Consider the following 21,279-nt stretch of genomic DNA (forward strand, 5'->3'; position numbering starts at 1 on the left):
ATAAACACAGACTCAACGTAAACCAAACATATATGTTACATAATTAGATACGACAGATGCTATACTCACTTATGTTACCCCACATATATAACAGCAACGCCTGACATAGGTACACTGTTGACCATAGCCAATGTATTAGAGGAGTCTGATACCACATATAGAAGCGGCATGAAAGGAGGAGCCTTTCGTGTTAGTTACCACTCACACTAGGATATGGGGTATTGCAGATTATAATACTTTAAGTTATAACATATTGTACGAAGGATAATTGTATTGTTGATTAATATTTCACTGAAAAAGAAAGAGAAAGAGAAATAAAAAGGATGGGGAAAAAAAGAAAAACATGGGTAAGAGTTTAACATTGCACTATGTGGTGTCCTTCAACAGAGGTGGCAATGCTAAGACAGTAGGAGGTGTTATAGTGTCTGATGGCTCTGGGCAAGAAGGATTTCCTGTGACGTTCAGTGGAGCACTTCATGTTAGTCAGTCTTCTGCTAAAGGAATTTCTCTGTCCAGCCACCACTCTATTGAGTGGGTGGTCCATATTTTCCATGAAGCACTTTAGTCACTAACAATCTTCTCTCAGCCGCGGTTTCGAGGATGCCCAGTTCTTCTCCTACTACTGAGCTAGCCTTACTTACCAATTTATTGAGTCCGTTTGCCTCCGTCTTCTTTATGCTATTACCCCAGCACGTCACTGCAAAGCAGATAGCACTGGCCATCAAAGTCTCACAGAACAACTGCCGACTCCAAATTATCTGAGTGTTCGCAGTAAGTGCTGCCTACTCTGACCCTTTTTATATGCCACCTGCGAGTTTTTGGACCAATCCAGCTTACTGTCCAGGTGCACCTCAAATACCTGTAGTCCTCAACAATCTTCACTATAACCCCCCCACCCCCCCGATTGACAGAGGAATTATTGGAGACAGAGATTGTGATTTCCCTGGATCTACTACTCCAGCTAACTGAGAAAAAAACAACTTGCTTGTTTCTCTACACCAGTAGTGCACAACCTTTTTGTGGGGAGGGCCACTACATGAATTCTTAATGCATCTGCAGGCCACCTCAAAACATAGTAAGTCATTATGAGTTAACAATAGGTACAAGTGACTGGCATGTTTACTTAAGACAGCAGTCATGAAATTGCCTGTTTTCTACATCAACTTTGCATTTAACTTTATTCTGGCTTGCAGCCATGACTTATTACAAACTCTTGCAGAAAGTCACTACTGTATACAGAGAACAAGTTATAAACAACAAACAATAGTTACTTCTGCAACTAAAATTAGAGGTGTGTGCAACTGCAGTCAATTAGGTAAGTAAGCACATGCTAGAAAGTGTGTGTGACTGGAGTAATACATAGCATTTTTTTTACTTTTTTAAAAACATTTTTGGTTACTTTCTGGAGCCCAGATGTTGTGGACCACTGCTCTACAGCACAGAAACTTCACACATGGGATGATCTCTTTCTGTAATACAGTATATCCCCATGTGTAGGTGTGTCTTATTGATAAGTCAAACATAATTGAGAAGAAAAATTCACTAATTCCTGTACAAATCTAGAAGTTGAGGTCGGTTATACTTGCACTGCAACATAGTAAATTTTTCATTCACTCATTCTCCCATTTTCCACTTCATCCCAATCACTGACAATAGGATAAGGTGGGAAATCAGAAAATGATCGAATTAATGAAGGTATATTATTTACCCCTTCCCTCTCACAAAATAATTAGGAAACAGCTAGATAATGTGTCATGGCACTTACGAGAGACCAGTTTTTGTTTCTCTAAATTACAATGGTCAGCAAGTTGGTGGTGTCTGTGAATAACATAACAGCAGGTTGAGACAGAAAAGCACTGCTGCAACTATTACAATGATCAGGTTAGGTGTTTGTGGCCATTATTTCTTTATGATCTTAGACATGCTCACCAAAAGCAACTCTTGCGTCCAGAGAGAGCTCTTCTCTTGCAGACACGAGTTCTTTTTTTTATGACTGGCAGAACTCCAGATACACTGGCATGTGTGGGCAGTGGTTCATGTATATACACACAGGTGTTTTTTTTTTTTTTAATAATTAGATCAATGGGGCTGGAGTGAATGACAACACTATAGTGAAATAAATTACTGTTGCCACTGCAATGATTAAGTTGGTAAGTGTGTATCTGTGAATTATAGTAGCAAGCTCAATTATTGTTACCATTACAGCAATAGAGGTGGGGTCTGTGATTGACAGCAGCACTATGAATTCTGCTGCTGTTATAATGAGGTGTATAATAGCAGCAGTCTAAAACAGACTGATTTTACAGAGCCAATTATAACATTTAGGTTGGGGTGTGTGGCTCCAATGATAGTATTAAGTTCAATTGACACTACTACTTTTATTTTCTTTGTTATTGTGGTGATTGTCAAAAGTTGCCACTGGTACCTTTAATCACTGAAGCTGTACTTCAAACTATAATGATTTTTTTTTTTTTTTGATAAAGGGATTTTTATTTTTTTCTTGCAAGAGACCAGATTTTGTTCACTAATTAGTATATTACCAACTCATAAGTCAACAACCTCCCGTTAAGGTCATTTTTGTTATACATTTCAAGACTTGTACAGGGGTATTACAGATTAAGAAATTCAGAGGTTGGCAAACCTCAAGACAAGTTATATCCTTCAAATAGCAAATTCCTTGCTTGGTCTTCCATCTCCACTCATCAGGGTTTAAGCACTCAATCCACAAATCATGTCATCAAAAACAAAAGAAAGCAGCCATACCATCTCTATTTAGTACACTTGATGTTATGGTTTAATCAGTTAATCACACACACTTTCTACCTCTTTCATACTGTATGCTCAAAACAGTACAGCACCGCTTGCTGCCTTTTACTAAATTAAAAGTTTAACGGTACAGTTTACATGACACTTGCATTACAAATTAAACCAAATTAACTTGTCTCCAGTAAAGCAAGAAACTCTATCATTATCTGGAATAATGTTATACATGATTAAAACAAATCAATGAAATGAATGGGTTAGATGTTTCAAATCTAAGATTGGCAAAAGCAATTTCAAAATAAAGTATGAGCAAATTACAGGGAGGTCTCATTTTTTGCATAACAAAAATCAAATGCATTTTGGCTATGACAAGACTCCTGTTGTCAAGGTGCTGAAATTAAACAGTGGCAGTAGGTTATGACAAAAAAAGAAAAAGACAGACAGACATAAGATAAGGATCCTGGACTACTGGGAAGATTTCCAGGGTAGCTATTCAAAAAAACATCACCTTGTTCATGAAACACGAAAGCTCCCATTTTCACAAGAGACACTTACATTAAAACATTAAGACAGACTGTTAAAGAGTATTTTACTCTCAAAGTGTTGTTTATTGGACAGAAAGGAAAAAGTGTTGAATTTCAGTGACTTGGTAAGATGACATCACACCTCAAGTAATGTGTCCAGTTCTGTCAGTCATACAGAGAATGGATTATTTCTTTGAAACATTATTTTGTCTGATAATTGACTGTTATGTTTAATAGTCAAAGTAGTGAGGAAATGAAGGACCTGTAGTAAGAGGCAAGAGTAACGCAGCCTCGTATGGAATACAAAAGAGGAAAAAGATGACAAAACTCACTATACTACCAAGGCTGACATGAATAGGAACAGCAAATCAAGAACACACATTTTAAGGATACCTGGGACAAGTAGAAGTTGGCAAAGAACAGAATTGTGGCTGAGCAACAACATACTGGTTAATTGCAATACTTTTGTACACTCAAGCTACCACAAGTCATTTTCCACTGGCATCTTCATAAAGTCAAAGCAACAAAAAATGATGTAGCACGTGGGAGAAAGAGACATATCTGTAGCAGGTGAACATGTCTATGCAAAGCACATAAATGCAAGTTACACACTTAGCATAATGTTAGATGTTCATGGTGCGCATCTGTATTTCAACTGCAAGACTAGCTGCTTGGCACTTAAGACCCTCCCAGGCTTGAAAGCCTCTCACTGATTCCACAATGCTCCACATCCCCCGTCACTCCAGATGGGTTTTGTTGGCATTTCAATATTAGATGCAGCCTGTAGATCAGTGTGTATGTGCTATATCTTTAAGAAGCATATCAAGGACTGAACGTGCACATATAAATAACAGGCACGTGCTACTCCCAGTGACATTTTGAGAGTGCAGCCAAAGATTTCGCATGTACGATTGTAGTAGTTAGTTTGTATACAAGTTATTTAAGCTAAAGTCAGTAAACTTCTTTCGTGATGTGTCTGTATATAATAAAGCTGCTTGAACAGAACCCATGAAGACTCTTCTATTGTATCAAAAGTAGGAGCATGACATGGCATCAGAACCGGGATGCCAGAGAATGATATTCGGAGCCATGAGGTGCAGAGATGTCACTGAAGGTAAACTACGAGAAATGAGCACAACAATGAGCCAGAAAAGAATCAAAGGTAATGAGAATTCGCACAAACTGCTTACTTTATAAAAACATAAAACAGAGCATTACAAGGACACAAACCACATTATTAAACAAACAGGAGGCACAAAAGATTTATTAACTAAGGGAAATGTTTAACATCAAGACATTTGATGAAGCAATCACAAAAGCAAAACAAGCAGAAGAACAGTACAATAGGCATGAAAAAAGATTAAATCAGCAAAACGTATACAAGGGCAAAAAGGGCACATTAAGCATAAATAAAGCAAGGTGACTGCATGTTTTTTGGCAAAGTGCTGTGTTTTGGCATAACTATGACTTCATATTGTATCAAGGGCATAATTAGAGCTATTCGAAGTATATCAAAGTGTGTAAAAGTGCTTATAGTGTGTGCTTATTACTGTGTACGTATTCTGAAGAGTTTGTGTGCAAAGTGCAACTATTTTGTGAAGTACAGTCAAAGTACAGCCATTTTGAAAAGTTTCTTGTGCTGGGTGTGTCTATTCTCAAAATGCTACCATTACAGAGTGTTTTTTGCACTGTTGAGAATTACCTAGCAAGGTACCACCATTTTGGGGAAGTTTCAGCATGCTGTGTACTGTTTATTCGTAAAGTGCAATTACTTTGAAATGTTTCAGACTCTGAGCTTTTCTTGCCCAGTTCAGCTGCGTCGTGCAGTTATTTCAAATGTTTCTTAAACTGATAAGAGGTGATTTCTTGCAATACGGTAATTTAAAGAGTATTACAGTACCCAAGAGGCTTATTTCACAAAGTTCAGTTATATAGAGGCTTGTTGTGCTATTGGGTAAAGTCAAAAATACTGGCATATGTGTAGGTGTTCATGCTTACTTGAAAAACCTTCACTGGTATATGCTAATATGGAAGACGGATTTTGAAAGCCCTTACCACAAGTATTTGATCAGAATATTACAAAGAAATGGAAACTATATGAGCAAGAGTATATTTTTATACAAGTCGCTTATTCAGATAAAGATGCATGCACCAAGGCATTCATTTTGCTAAACCTAGCTGGGTCAGAGGACATTCAAAGAGAGCATTCATTTGCGTCTGCACCAGCAGTATATGAGGGAGAAGGTGAAAATCATCATATTGTTGTACAGGCTGAATCAAGGGAAGACCCTGAGTGTTTGAAGAGCAAATTCAGAGAAATGTGTAACACCCAGACAAATATTACATTACAGAGGCATTTGTTTTACACAAGAGATCAGAAACCAGGGGAAACTTTTGCAGCTTATATTACTGACCTGAGAAACAAAGCTAAAATGTGTCAGTTTGGTGATTAAAAGATAAGTTAATAAAAGACAGGCTCATGTGTGTATTAATAGTGCTGCTGTGAGAAAGATTTTGCTTCAAGACAGTGATTTAATGTTGAGTAAAGCCATAGGGATTTGTCAAACCCATGAAGTTACAGAGAAACATACAAGTAAGCTTGCAAGCGACAACAGCATGGTTACAGTAGGCTCCAGAGCAAACGTAGACAGCATGCAATGCATGGCAAACAGAAGTAGGCCTAAGCACATGGCATTCACAACCCCTGCTGGTTCACCAGGGAAACCACATAACTTTCCTGCAAGTTCTAAGAAGAGTTGAGTTAAAGGAGCATGCTCAGTGCAGTACAGACATCTGCAAAACTCAAGTCCAACTTCATTGGTAATAGTCGCAATTGTGGTGCCAATCATAAGTCTAGCAGACAAAAATGCAGAGCATTTGGGCAGCAATGTCACAAGTGTAAAAAATGGAACCATTTGCAAAAGTTTTGCAAATCAAGTAAACCCCACTTAGTTGTAAAGAAAGGTCACTCAAAAAAGCAAACTGATCAAGTAGAGTTGCAGCAGTCCACTTTCTATGTAGATGATGCATCAGTCAATGGTGAAAGAGTTGATGCAGTGAATTTGTTGGCAAACAGCAAAGTATTTTGTACAGTCCGGATCAATGGTAAATCTACAGTAGACACGTTTGCTAAAGTGAGAACTAATGAGCAACTCAGTGTGGCCAGTAATGTGAAACTTGTTCCTTATGGAGGTGAAGAAATTCAAACCAAAGGCTCAGTGATGCTTTCATGTTATTTGGCTAATAACTGTTGCAGCTTGTTAGTCTATGTAGTCCGAAAACCAGTACAGTCATTATTGGGTCTCAAAGACAGTTTGAGAATGAATTTGCTTTCTTTTACCAAAGACGTTCATCACATAAGTGCATGTCCTAGTTCCAATTTTTCTGAAGCCATTTTCTCAGAGAATGCTGATGTTTTCAATGATGAATTGGGCAAACTTCCAGTTGTGTACTCCATAAAGTTAGACCCAGAGGTCACTCCAGTAGTCAGACTAGTAAGAAGAGTTCCGATAGCTATGCAGGATAAAGTCAAAGCTCAGCTAAATAAAATGGTGCAGCAAGGTGTAATTTGTCCAGTTACAGAACCAACTGAATGGGTGCCGTCCATGGTAGCAGCTCACAAAAAAGGCTCAGATGAAATCAGAATATATATTGACCCAAGAGAACCGAACAAAGCACTGAAGAGACTGCATCATCCAATGTGCACAGTCGAAGAGGTTACAGCTCTAATACCAATGCCAATGTTTTTTTTTTTTTGTCTTGGATGCAAAAAGTTAATTTTGGCAAGTGATGCTTGATCGCAAATCCTCATTACTAACCACTTTTGGTACCCTGTTTGGCAGATACAGATTCCTAAGGATGTCATTTAGAATAAATTCTGCAAGTGAAGTCTTCCAGCATGCAATGGAGCACATTTTTTCAGGTTATCCTTGTGCCATAATAGTAGATGATTTACTGGTTGGAGGCAATGGTGAAGCAAAGCATAGCAGAAACCTAAAGAGAGAGTTCTAGACAGAGCACGTGAAGTAAACTTGAAGCTCAATCCTTTAAAGTGCAAATTGAGACTACCAGAAGTTACATATGTACGTCATTTACTTACCAGTACTGACTTGAGACCAGACCCGACCAAGCAAGCAGCTATTCTTGAGATGTCAGCAGCAGATAATATTCAAGCTCTACAGCATTTCCTAGGCAGGGTCAACTATTTAGGCAAGTTTATACCAGACTTCAGTGAGTTGACAGCACCTTTAAGAGAACTGATGCGCAAAAATGTTACATGGTCATGGTTAGAACAGCACCAGATGGCATTTGAAGACCTTAAGCAGAAAATTGCTGCCCCACCCACATTAAGATACTATGATGTAAATAAGCCAGTCACTCTTTCCTGTGATGCTTCAAAATTTGGTCTTGGCGCAGTCATTCTTCAAGAGGGCAGGCCAGTAGCCTAGTAGCCTATGCATTTAGAACACTTACCCAAAACTGAACTACAATATGCTCAAATTAAGAAAGAACTTTTGGCAATAGTATTTGCATGTTCCAAGTTTCATGATTATATCTATGATCAAGCTATTCAGACTGAAAGGTGGTGTCCCGCAAGGCTCGGTCCTGGGACCCCTACTGTTCGGCATATATTTCTCAGAAGTACAAGCAAACACAGGAGGACTATGGCTAACCAAGTTCACCAATGAATGCAAACTGGGAGCCATAATTGACTCTCCGGCTAACACGGACATCCTCCAAAAAGGCCTTACTGAGACAGACACCTGGTGTCAAAGTCATGGCATCAAGCTAAATTCCAAAAAATGCATAGTCATCCCGTTTAGGAAAAACAAAACACCCACGAATTATCACATAGGTGGCAGCCCCCTTAATACAGAAGCGGTAATAAGAGATCTGGGAACCCAGGTAGATAATAATCTCGACTTTGACAATCATATTGCCAAAGTAGTTAGGAAATCCTTCTATGTGACCCATCTAATTACTAAGGGGTTCACATCTAGAAATAGAGGTTATAGTGCCCCTCTACTCGTCACTCATCAGACCCATCATAGAGTACAATGCCACATTTGGGATGTACCTCACAAGACACTTCCAACAGCTTGAAAGACCACAAAAGCACCTCACCAAGAGGATTACTGGCCTCAAACATTTGTCCTATATGCAGCCCAACTGAAAAAACTCCGGCTGTACTCAGTGGCATATCGCTTACTCAGAGGAGCACAGCAACAGTTATCCCACTCCACAAAGGGGGTGCCACCACTGACCCCGGGAACTATTGACCTATTAGCCTAATGAGCCTGGTCTGCAAGGCCATGGAACGTATCATCATGGAACTTATAAACAAAGACATCGGTAACCTCCAAACTCTGAATTCCACCCAGTTCGGGTTTGTTAAAGGCAGATCATGCCTCCTGAACCTGATCGACTTCTTTAAGGCAGTCACCAAAGCCATAGATGAGGGTAAAGTGGTTCACACAGCCTATCTTTGACCTCGCCAAGGCTTTCAACACCATCCCCCATTCTGGAATTACAGCTAAACTCACTAAACTAGGTATAAATCCATACGTCACAAGATGGGTTGCCAACTGGCTCACTGACAGAACCCACACTGTAAAAGTTGCAGACTCCAAATCTGATCTCAAAGCAGTGACAAGTGGAGTACCACAGGGTTCAGTCCTGGGACCTCTGCTGTTTAGTATCTACTTCTCTGATGTACAGGCTAACACAGAAGGCCTCTGGCTAACGAAGTTTGCAGATGACTGCAAACTAGGAGCCATAGTCAAGTCCCCAAATGATGTGGACATCCTACAGAAGGGCTTCGCTGAGACAGATGCCTGGTGTCAGAGCCATGGTCTCAAGCTCAATGCCAAAAAGTGCAGTGTCATCCCCTTTGGTAAAAACTCTGTACCCATGAACTACCACATAGGCAGCAATCTACTTAACACCAAATGTGTGATAACAGACCTTGGGACCCAGGTGGACAGTAGTCTCTCCTTTAATAGTCACATCGCCACAGTAGTCAGGAAGTCCTTCTACATAGCACACCTCATCATAAAAGGGTTCTCATCCAGGAAAAAAGAGGTCATTGTTCCCCTCTACTCGACACTCAGACCCATTAGAGTACAACGCCCTGTTTGGAATGTACCTCACAAGACATCTGCAACAGCTGGAAAGGCCACAGAAGTACCTTACAAAGAGGATTACTGGCCTCAAACAAATGCCCTAAACTGACCGCCACAAAAAACTCCAGCTTTACTCCATAGCATATCGGCTACTCCGATCTCTGCCTAACATATAAAGCTATGTCAAACCCACAGCTGTTGGACATGCTACACCGAAAGAAATCCCAATCCCACAGAACTACACGCTCTAGGGACCTAAACCTTGTCACCACAATAAACAGGACTTGCTGGAGGGATAGATTCCTGTCCCAGAGACTTGTCATACTATGGAACAGGCTACCCATTTATGTCAAGCAAAGTTCTTCATTAGCACTCTTCAAGAAAAATCTTGATGAGTGGATAGGAAATGCACCCCGGGGATCACTTCTGTGTCTCTGCTCGACAGTGGCACAGGAAAATAACTTTCTTGGTTGGTGTAAGCCAGGGAACCTTGTTGGCTAGGCTTATGTAGGCCCTTGGGCCGATAGCTTAGTACCTACCTACGAACCTATAAATTACAGTTTATTGGCCTTTTGGGAAGCTTTTCCATCTCTTTCAACCTTCGGACTTAAAAGCATGTGTTTGTGCTTGTTTCCTGCCTTCCCTATTACTAGTCTAGTCCAGGTACAGATTTGCTGTATCCAGGACTCTGCAAGCTTCTGAGCCCCCCAAGCCTTTCCGTGTTGGAGGGAAGCCTTCTAGCTTATCAGTGGGAGTGGTAAGCATCAGGTAGCCTATCTAGCTCCTCGTGGTCCTACAGAGTGTTACAAGCAGCAGAGAGACGAAGAGAGAGACTTTAAACAGATTAAGTATTTTTTTCTCTGCCTTTCTACTTGCGACTGCATATTCTCGCCAAAAAGCGAGTTTCTAGCTATTCTAAATACCTGAAAAAGCTTGTTTTTGCATTTTTACTGTTCCTGCGCTTCCTTAAATCGTTTTTGTGTTAACTATTGTAGGCTACACACTCAAGTGTGCTAGTCTGTTTAAAGCATTTACAGCGTTTTCTGTTAAGTTACTGTTGCTCTGTTAAAAAAAGAAAAAAAATATATCCTTGTTTCCCTCCTTTTCTGAACTAGAGTAGTCCAGATTTCAGGTTTTGCTGAATTCTGGGCTGTGGTACAAGTTCCTGTGTTGCCCATATCCTTACTTGGATAGGAGGAAGCTTCTCTGTTCACCAGTGAGAGTGGGGAGCTTTGAGCAGCCTATCTGTCCCTGGAGGAGTGGTCTCAGCCCAGCAACTAGTAGCTTATTGGCCATTTTGGGCCAATTCCTATCTCTTTCAAGCTCCCTGCCTTAAAACCCGCATTTGCACGCAGTGCCATTTAAGCTGTTTTAAACTATTCCCAGCTCCACAAAGTCTGCTCTTCAATTTTTCCCTTAGAACTAGTCTAACTCTTAAAGTAAGCATTCTACCTCCCTTCTACAGCCCAGCACTTTCTCACATACCTCAGTAAGCACTAACAAACTATAGCACTACACCCCCTTTTACTACCCAGAAGTACAAGGCTCCCTATTCATCCATTCCGGACACTCAACAAATCAGTTTTTAACTATCCAGGCATGTCCAAAGTGCAGTTTCAGGTATACTCTCCAGTCTAGCTGGTGAATCTGGGAATCCTGAGGCAATGTTACAATTGCCTTGTGTACACAGACAACCCTCTCCTCCTTCCAACAAACTCAAATGTATGTGAGAGATGCAACTATACAGCCAAACTGGAGGCAGAGCTCTCTCAAACCAAGACTGGTACAGTCAGTCAGGAGGAGAAGGAAACCACTCGCACCACACAACCAGTCTCACATAGTCCAATCGCATCAGCAAACATGACACAAACTCACAAAAACATACTCGGAGACTCTAAATAAAAATCTGCCAAAGCTGCAGAGACCTCCAAAGCAGACATCCAAGCAATCACTACCCCACAACAACTTTCACGCATCACATACTTCACAAAGTCAGTGTGCCACACAGAAGCAGCCCTTAAAGCTAAATAATGCACCTAATACACTAGTAATAGGAAACTCTATTGTCAGGCACACTGACGTCCCGCTCACCAGACTGAACAAGGAGAAGGTCACTGTAAGCTGCCTGTCGGGTGCCAGGATCCACCACATAACACAAGCACTCAGGTCACTCCACAGCAGGTACAAATATGACTCTGTCATTGTCCATGTTGGTGTGAATGACCTGAGACATACCTCCCTGGACTACATGAAGAGAGACAGAGGAGCTCTCTGATCATGTAGCCCAGGCCGGTATGACCCTGACCTTGAGTAGCATCTTGCCCTCACCAAGAATGATGCCACAGTATAAAGACAAAATGATCAATTTTAACAATTGGCTAAGCTACTGGTGTCATTCAAAGGGGAAACCAGTGTCTGTCAGCCTGGGATGACCTGCTCGACAAGCCACATTTGCTTCACCAGGGACGGCTTGCACCTGTCACCCTTAGGTTTTCGAATATTGGCTAAGGCTCTTGCCACCCCCATAGTGCCTTTTTTAGGCAAGGCTCAAAAGACAAAACCACCTCCATAGACAATACCAGAAACAAAAACTAAGGGTAATGCTACTCAACGCCAGAAGTCTAAACCTCAAGATGCACGCACTCGAGGCACTCCTCAGTATGGAGAAAATCGATATCTGTGCAGTAACAGAAACCTGGTTCAAGGCTCCAGATAGCACCCCAGCACTACCAGGATTCAACTCATACCATACTTTTCGGCCCCAGAACTCGGACCGAAATAATAAAGGCGGGGGAGTATCCATCTTCATCAAGGATACCCACATCTCCAGGTTAGTGGTACTGCACGAGGCATCGGAGACTCTCCAGGTGCAACTAACAGTGGGCAAAACTGCTTTTCAGTTTGTAGCCTGCTACAGATCACCCACCTTGTCTCAGGACTCCCACACGGCATTCCTGAGAATATGAAGGTCTCACCAAACACCATGATTTTGGGGGACTTCAACTACCCAAACATTGACTGGGAAAACTACTCAAGTCCAAACTCCTTTGCCCAATGGTTCCTGGAGTTTACAAACTCAAACGCCATGGAACAACTGGTCACCACTCCCACAAGAGGGGACAACATATTGGACCTGGTCATCACCAACATGGGGGATCATTGTTCCAAACCAGAGGTAAACCCCTCGTTGGTAAGATCAGACCACAAACTAATCACAATGGACATCCACATCCCGACCCCACCCCCGGCCAAGGAAACCACTGTGAAAAATCTCTCAAAAGCAAACTTCACACTTCTCGACACCGAGGTGGAAAGTTTCAAAGCCCTGGGGCAAATTGAAAATGCTATCCAAACCACAGAATCCTTTACAAATGCACTCTATGAGCACGTACAGTAATGCATGGATTGTGCCATCCCAAGTAAAACCAAGACTCTCTCCTTCAAACACAGGAGACCAGTCTGGTGGACCCTGGCCATAAATAAGCTATACAACAGAAGGAGGAAACTATTACATGACAGGGCAAAATCCCAAAAAGGGAAGACATCCCTGATCAGTATTAGCAAGAAACTTCACTCAATCATAAAATCATCGAAGTCTAACTTCAAAAGAAAAATCACCAAAGACTCTAAAGATAATCACAAGGAGTTATTCAGCTACGTCAAGAATCTGGGTGGTAACTCTCAGATCTGCTCTGAGCTGGTGCAAAATGGAACAAAACACACTGAACCCACTGACATTGCCAACATCCTGGCGGACAGGTTCAGTGCAAACTTTACCCCCCCTTCCCCCCCAAAAGGGCCTGTTTCTATCCCTGAAGAATACAGTCCCCCAGTCATCACAGACACACAGGTGAAAGCAGCCCTTTCCAAAGTAAAAAACACAGCATCAATGGGACCGGATGGTATCCCGGGCTGTGTCTTACACGAGCTCCAAAAAGAACTAAACCCTCACATAAACTCACTGTTCCAACTCAGCCTTACCACAGGTTATATACCCAAAGAATGGCATACAGCAACAGTAATCCCGCTCCACAAAGGTGGCACCACAACGGATCCCAGGAACTAGCACCCCATAAGCCTGACTAGCCTGGTCTGCAAGGCTATGAAGCGCATCATCATGGATCTCATAAACAAAGACATTTGGAACCTCCAGACACTGGACCCTACCCAATTCGGCTTTGTTAAAGGCAGATCTTGCCTCCTAAACCTAGTTGACATTTTTGAAATAGCTACCAAAGCCATTGATGAGGGAAAGGTAGTCCACACAGCCTACCTGGACCTCGCAAAGGCCTTCGACACAATACCCCACTCTGGCATCATAAATAAGCTTACCAGCTTAAATATCAACTCATATGTCACAAGATGGGTTGCAAACTGACTCAGGGATAGAACTCACATGGTCAGAGTTGCGGGTGCCATGTCCGACTCTAAACTGGTTACAAGTGGTATCCCACAGGGCTCAGTCCTGGGACCCCTCTTGTTTGGTATATACTTCTCTGAGGTACAGGCAAGCACGGGAGGACTGTGGCTGACCAAGTTCGCAGATGATTGCAAGCCAGGAGCCATAATCGACTCTCCGGCCGAAACAAGCATCCTCCAGAAGGGTCTTACAGAGATGGATACCTGGTGTCAAAACCATGGCCTTAAGCTAAATGCCAAAAAGTGCATAGTCATCCCTTTTGAGAAAATCAAAGTGCCCACAAACTACCACATAGGAGGTAATCCACTAAGTACGGAAGAAGTAATTAGAGATCTGGGGACCCAAGTAGATGTAACCTCTCCTTTGACAATCACATTGCCAAAGTGGTTAGAAAAACCTTCTACATATAGTTCACCTAATCACAAAAGGGTTCACATCTAGATCAAGAGAGGTCATTGTGCCCCTCTACTCATCGCTCATCAGGCCCTTAATTGAGTACAATGCCCCATTTGGGATGTATCTTACCAGACACCTGCAACAGCTGGAGAGACCTCAAAAGTACCTCACCAAGAGGATCGCGGGCCTCAAACAGATGCAATATGCTACTCGACTAAAGAAACTCCAACTCTGCTCAGTTGCTTTCCGCCTACTCAGAGGTGATCTCTGCCTGACATACAAGGCCATGTCTAACCCGGAATTGATGGACATGCTCCACCTCAAGAAAGCCAAATCCATTACAGCTACACGCTCCATGGTATTTAAACCTCAGCACAACAATAAATAGGACATGCTGGAGGGATAGATTCAGATCCCAGAGGCTTCCCTCGCTTTGGAATAGAATCATGGTTCATGTTAGGCAGAGCCCCTCGTTGACCCTCTTCAAGAGGAATCTTGATGAGTGGATGGGAAATCGTAAATTTACTCCTAGGATCACTTCTATGGCCCTGCTGGACAGAGGCTCGGGAATCTAATCTAAAAGGGTGGCGAAAGCCAACACATTCTGGCTAGGCTTATAAATGCCCTGGGCAGATAGCCTAGTACCTACCTATAACCTACCACAAGAGGAGTGGTCCCTGGCCCAGAAAGTGTAGCTATTCGCTGTTTGAGCAGTTTTTTTCCATATCTTTCAACTTTCTGGTTTGAAAGCCGCACTTGCGCTTGTTTCCCACCTTTCCTGTAACTAGCCTAATCCAGATACAGAGTTGCTGTATCCAGGACTGTTGGTAAGCTTCTGAGCCCCACAAGCATTTCTGTGTTGGAGGAAAGCCTTCTAGCTTATCAGTGGAAGTGGTAAGCACTAAGTAGCCTGTCTACCACGAGAAGAGTGGTTCTTGGCCCAGAAATTTTAGTTTATTAACCATTTGGACAGTTTGTCCGTCTCTTTCAACTTTCTGGTTTAAAAGACCACATCTGCGCTTGTTTCCCATCTTTCCTGTAACTAACCTACTGGGTAGCACTAGAAAGCCTTAAACTGATACAAGCCTTGTAGCTTAGAAGTGAGACTTTGGAGTGATTAAATATTAGTTTTCTGTACTTTCTTGCTGTATACTTAACTGTTTTCCACCTAAACACAGATTTTCCAGCGTTTATTGTGATTTAAAAACTTGTTTTTTTCACATATTGTACTTACTTGACTGTCTGCACTTTTAAAAAGTCGTTTTTTGTTTAAATAATTTGCTTAACTGTTGTAGACTACACACTAAAGTGTGATGGCCTTTTCTGATCGTTTGTAGTCGTTTAAAGCTGTTTTGAAGTGTATTTTTTACTGTGTTTGCCTTATCTTTTCAAAAAAAAAAATCCTTGTTTCCCGCCTTTCTAAGCTAGTACAGTCCAGTATACAGGCTAGTTCTGAATTCAGGGCTGTGATACTAGTTTCTGAGTTGCCCATACCTTACTTGGATAGAAGGAAGTTTCTCTGTTCACCTGTGAGAGAGAGGGGAGCTTTGAGCAGCCTTTCTGTCCTTGGAGGAGTGGTTCCAGCCCAGAAGTTAGTAGTTTATTGGCCATTTTGGACTAATTTCTCTCTCTTTCATTTCCCTACTAAAAAAAATGTCTGTACGGTTTTGCACGCCAGGCAGCGTCGATTAGCTACGGTTAAATTATTCAACTAGTCTAACTCTCAACCTAAGCACTCAAAAAGCATCCTACAACCCAGCACTTGCTTAGACCTAATAGCAAGCACTAATATACCCTGACACTTGATTGCCCAGCAGGGCAAGGCTCTTTATTCAGCCCTCACCAACCAGGTGACTAAACAGCTCACCCTACTATTCAGGCATGACCAAAGGGCAACTTCAGGTGTACTCTCCAGTCCAGCTGGTGAATCTGGGTATCCTGAGGCAATGTTACAACTGCCTCATGTACACAGACAACCCTCTCTTCCTACCACAAAACACTAACATATGCGAGAGATATTATACAGCCAAACTGGAGGCTAAGCTGTCTTCACCCAAGACTGGAACAGACAGTCAAGAGGAGAAGGTTAACACACTTGCACCACACCTCCAGCCACACACAGACATACTAAAACAGCACTGGCAAAAAATACACATAAATACACAAAATCATACTTGGAGGCTCTAAATAAAAACCTGCAAAAGCATCAGAGACCGCCAAAGCAAACACCCAAACAACCTGCACCTCCAGTCATAAACCAGACAACACATAAAACACAAAATCAATGTGCCGAACAATCACAGCCCTTAAGGCGAATAACATACCTAACACACTAGTAATAGGTGACTATAGTCAGGCACATTGACGTCCCACTCACTAGACTGGACAAGCAGAAGATTACCGTTAGCTGCCTGTCGGGAGCCAGAATCCGCCACATAACACAAGCACTCAGGTCACTCCAGAACAAGTACAAATATGACTCTGTCATTGCTCATGTTGGTGTGAATGACCTGAGACGTACCTCCCTGGACTACATGAAAAGAGACATGGAAGAGCTCTCTGATCATGTAGTCCAGGCTGGTATGACCCTGCCTCCGAGTAGCATCCTGCCCTAACCAAGAATGATACCTCAGTATAAAGAAAAAATTATCAATTTCAACAATTGGCTAAGCTTCTGGTGTCATCCAAAGGGGATCCAATGTCTGTCAGCCTGGGATGACATGCTCGACAAGCCGTGTTGCTTCGCAAGAGACGGCTTGCACCTATCACCCCTAGGCTTTCTAATACTGGCCAAGGCTCTTGCTGCCCCCATAATGCCTTTTTTAGACCAGGCTCAAAGGTTAAACCCACCTCCGTAAACAGCATAATTAACAAAAAACTGAGGGTTATGCTACTCAATGCCAGGAGTTTAAAATCTCAAAATGCACGTGCTCGCACTACTCCTCAGTATGGAGAACATCTACCTCTGTGCAGTAACCGAAACCTGGTTTAAGGCTCCAGAGAGCACCCCAGCACTACCGGGCTACAACTCATACCACACGTTTCGGACACAGAACACAAAAGGAGGGGGTGTATCCATATTCATCAAGGATACCTACACCTCCAGGTTAGTGGCACAGCATGATACCTCTGAGATCATCCATGTGCAACTAACATTGGGCAAATCTGCAATGCAAATTGTGGCCTGCTACAGTTCACCCTCCATGACCCAGGACCACCACGCCACCTTTCTGGAGACACTGGAAAAAATGAATGTCCTACCGAACATCCTGATATTGGGCGATTTCAATTACCCTACCATTAACTGGGAAAAATACTCGAGTACAAACTCCAAGGCCCAGCGCTTCCTGAAATTCATCAATTCAAATGTCCTGGATCAGCTGGTAAACTCCCCACCAGAGGTGAAAACATATTGGACCTGGTCATCACCAACATGGGCGACAGGTGTTCCATACTGGAGGTCAACCAGTCACTAGTTAGATCAGACCATAAGCTAATCACTCTGGATGTCCACACCCCACCACCACCCCCAACTAAGGAAACCACAGTAAAACAACTTTTCTAACGCAAACTTGCTGGTAAGTTTCACAGACCCCACGCTAAAGGATAACGCTGCCCAAGATGCAGAAACCATTACAAATGCACTCTATGAGCACCTACAAGGATGCATGGATTTTGCCATCCCTAGCAAAACTAAGACTCACTCTTCTAAGAGAAGGAAACCAGTTTGGTGGACCCCTGCAATAAACAGGCTATACAATAGGAGGAGGAAACTAGTTCAGAAAAAAAGCAAATCCCAAGAAGGAAAGAAATCTCTGGTCAGTATCAGTAAGAAACTAAGGTCCCTCATAAAATCATCCAAGGCTAACTTCGAAAGAAAAATAGCCAAGGATTCAAAAGATAACCACAAAGCCTTCTTTAGCTATGTTAAGAATCTAAGAGGCAACTCACAGATATGCACTGAACTAGTGCAAAATAGCACAAAATATACTAAACCTACAGATATTGCCAACATCCTGGCAGATAGATTCACTGCAAACTTCACCCCCCCTCACCCCCAAAAGGGCCCACAACAATACCGGAAAAGTGTAGTGTCCCGGAAATCACAGAAGCACAGGTGAAAACAGCCCTTTCAAAAGCCAAAAACACAGCATCAATGGGGCCAGATGGTGTCCCAGGCTGCATCTTGCACGAACTACAGAACAAACTAATCCCCCACCTAAACATGCTGTTCAACCTCAACCTCTCCATAGGCTACGAGCCCACAGACTGGTGCACAGCAACGGTTATTTCCTCTCCACAAAGGAGGGGCCACAACTGACCCTGGTAACTATCGCCCCATAAGCCTGACTAGCCTGGTCTGCAAGGCTATGGAGCGCATCATCATGGAACTCATTAACAAAGACATTGGGAACCTCCAAACACTTGACCCGACCCAGTTCGGCTTTGTTAAGGGCAGATCATGCCTACTAAACCTGGTTGACTTCTTCGAGACAGTCACCAAGGCCATAGACAAGGGAAAGGTGGTTCGCACAGCCTACCTTGACCTTGCCAAGGCTTTCGACAATATTCCCCACTCAGGTATTACAGAAAAACTCACCTGCCTGAACATAAACCCCCATGTCACGAGATGGGTTGCCAACTGGCTTACAGACAGAACTCACACGGTAAGTATAGCGGGCTCCAGGTCCGACTCTAAACCAGTCACAAGTGGTGTCTCGCAAGGCTCGGTCCTGGGACCCCTACTGTTTGGCATATACTTCTCAGAAGTACAGGCAAACACAGGAGGACTATGGCTAACCAAGTTCACCGATGATTGCAAACTGGAAGCCATAATTAACTCTCCAGCTGACAAAGACATCCTCCAAAAGGGCCTTACTGAGACGGACACCTGGTGTCAAAGTCATGGCCTCAAGCTAAATGCCAAAAAAATGCATAGTCATCCAGTTTGGGAAAAAACAAAACACCCACGAATTACCACATAGGTGGCAGCCCCCTTAATACAGAAGAGGTAATAAGAGATCTGGGAACCCAGGTAGATAGTAATCTCTCCTTTGACAATCATATTGCCAAAGTAGTCAGAAAATCCTTCTATGTGGCCCATCTAATTACTAAAGGGTTCGCATCTAGAAATAAAGAGGTTATAGTGCCCCTCTACTAGTCACTCATTAGACCCATCATAGAGTAAAATGCCCCATTTGGAATGTACCTCACAAGACGCTTCCAACAGCTGGAAAGACCACAAAAGTATCTCACCAAGAGGATTACTGGTCTCAAACATATGTCCTATACAGCCCGACTGAAAAAACTTTGGCTGTACTCAGTGGCATACCGCTTACTCAGAGGTGATCTCTGCCTGACTTACAAAGCCATGTCCAACTCAGAATTGATGGACATGCTCCACCTAAAGAAATCCAAGTCACTGCGAGCCACGCACTCTAGTGAGCTAAACCTCACCACAACAATTAACAGAACATGCTGGAGGGATAGATTCCTGTCAGAGACTCCCTATGCTTTGGAACAAAATTCCAAATTACATCAGGCAAATCCCCTCACTAACATTCTTCAAGGGAAACCTTGACGAGTGGATGGGTAACAGAAAATACACCACTGGTATCACTTCACTGGCTCTGCTTGACAGAGGATCAGTTAATTAATCAATGGGGTTGCGAAAGCCTACACACTCTGGCTAGGCTTATAAACGCCCTCGGGCAGATAGCCTAGTACCTACCTAAGAACCTATATGATTTGGGCATTGAGAGCAGTGAAGTGGAGGGGTCTTCTGGTTGAGTGGGGTAGAAGTGATGGGGGGGTGGAAGTGGTAGAAGGGCCAGGATTTGGGTGTATGTCTCCAGAGGTAAGTATGGAGATAATGTGGTGTATGAGGTTGAAGAGGTGTTTAAGAAGCTTGGTACTGGGTTTGAAGTTAGAGGAGTGTGTTAAGATGGGAGTGGTATGAATTTGAATAATGGTTTTGGGGTAAGATAGGAGTTTGAAGTTGAAGAGCAAGGGATTGTGGGAGTAGAGGTTAGGGGATATGAAGAATGAGGAGTGAGCAAAATGTAAGGGTGAGGAGATGGCGGAGTGGGTTGGGGGTGTGTGATTGGTTTAAAGAGGTCTGGTGAGGTAGAGTGTGTAGGAAAGGCAGATTAGAATTAGTATTAGAGTTGTACAGGTTAATGATTTAGTGTTCATGATGTTTATGAAGGGGAACACTGTTGGATTGTGTTTAAGTTGGGGGTATTAGGATAGCTGTTTAAGAACTATAGGTTTATGTGGAGTAGGAAGATTCAGCAGGAGTACAGAGTAGGTGAGGTAGGAGTGATTAATTAAATAGTGGGTGTTAAGTGATGACTTAAGTAGGGGAGGGCGGAGGGTGTGGCCTAATAGCTATAAAGGTAGAGGTCCTGGGGGTGGGTGGAATTTGGGGGCAGGGTAGGGGAGCCCACAGGGCAAAAGCAGCAGGCAGACCCAAGGAAAGAAGGCAGCAGGACAGACAGTGTGAAAAAACTATCAGTGTTGTGAAGGTAAGCGCAGAAGGTGGAAGTCAGGCTGGCTAGAGGGGTGCTAGTGGACTGTATTGAGGAGGAGTGGGTGAAAGTCAGAGATTAGGAGGACTACTAACAAGCAGGTAGAGGAAAAGAGAGTGAAGGACTGGTTGTATTGATATGGTGAGAGGGAATGAGTAAGGAAGAGAGTTTACAGGTGGGTAAAGACTGCCATCTAGTGGCCAAAACTCTGAAGTGGAGTAAGGAATCACTATAGAAGGTAGAAAGGTATATGGAAAAGATGAAACGGGATACGGTAGGTATGAGGGAGTTTGGCTGCAGGCTTCTCAGGCCGGGGTCCTATACTACCTCCTAGTAAGTGGTAAAAACTTTACATACAAATCAAAGGAAGATTAAGTCCATAACATACTTTCTTTTAATTCATTTCCTGACAATTCAGGGAGAAGGTAGGATTTCCTGTTTGGGATAATTTTATCAAGTCACTCTTCAAAACAAGGAATGTCAGACTCTAGTAGACCAATGGCATAATTACAAAACAAACTATT

The 21,279-nt window shown here is 42.7% G+C and overlaps 1 protein-coding gene across 2 annotated transcripts in view; it reads right to left on the reverse strand.

Annotated features, from left to right (window-relative positions):
- EXOSC2 (exosome component 2) overlaps nt 1-21,279 on the reverse strand; it is a 491,325-nt gene that overhangs the window by 452,777 nt on the left and 17,269 nt on the right. The window lies entirely within an intron of this gene.

The sequence above is a fragment of the Protopterus annectens genome, chromosome 16.part0 (genome assembly GCF_019279795.1).
Source record: "Protopterus annectens isolate FY-2018-M chromosome 16.part0, PAN1.0, whole genome shotgun sequence".
Lineage (NCBI taxonomy): Eukaryota > Metazoa > Chordata > Ceratodontiformes > Protopteridae > Protopterus > Protopterus annectens.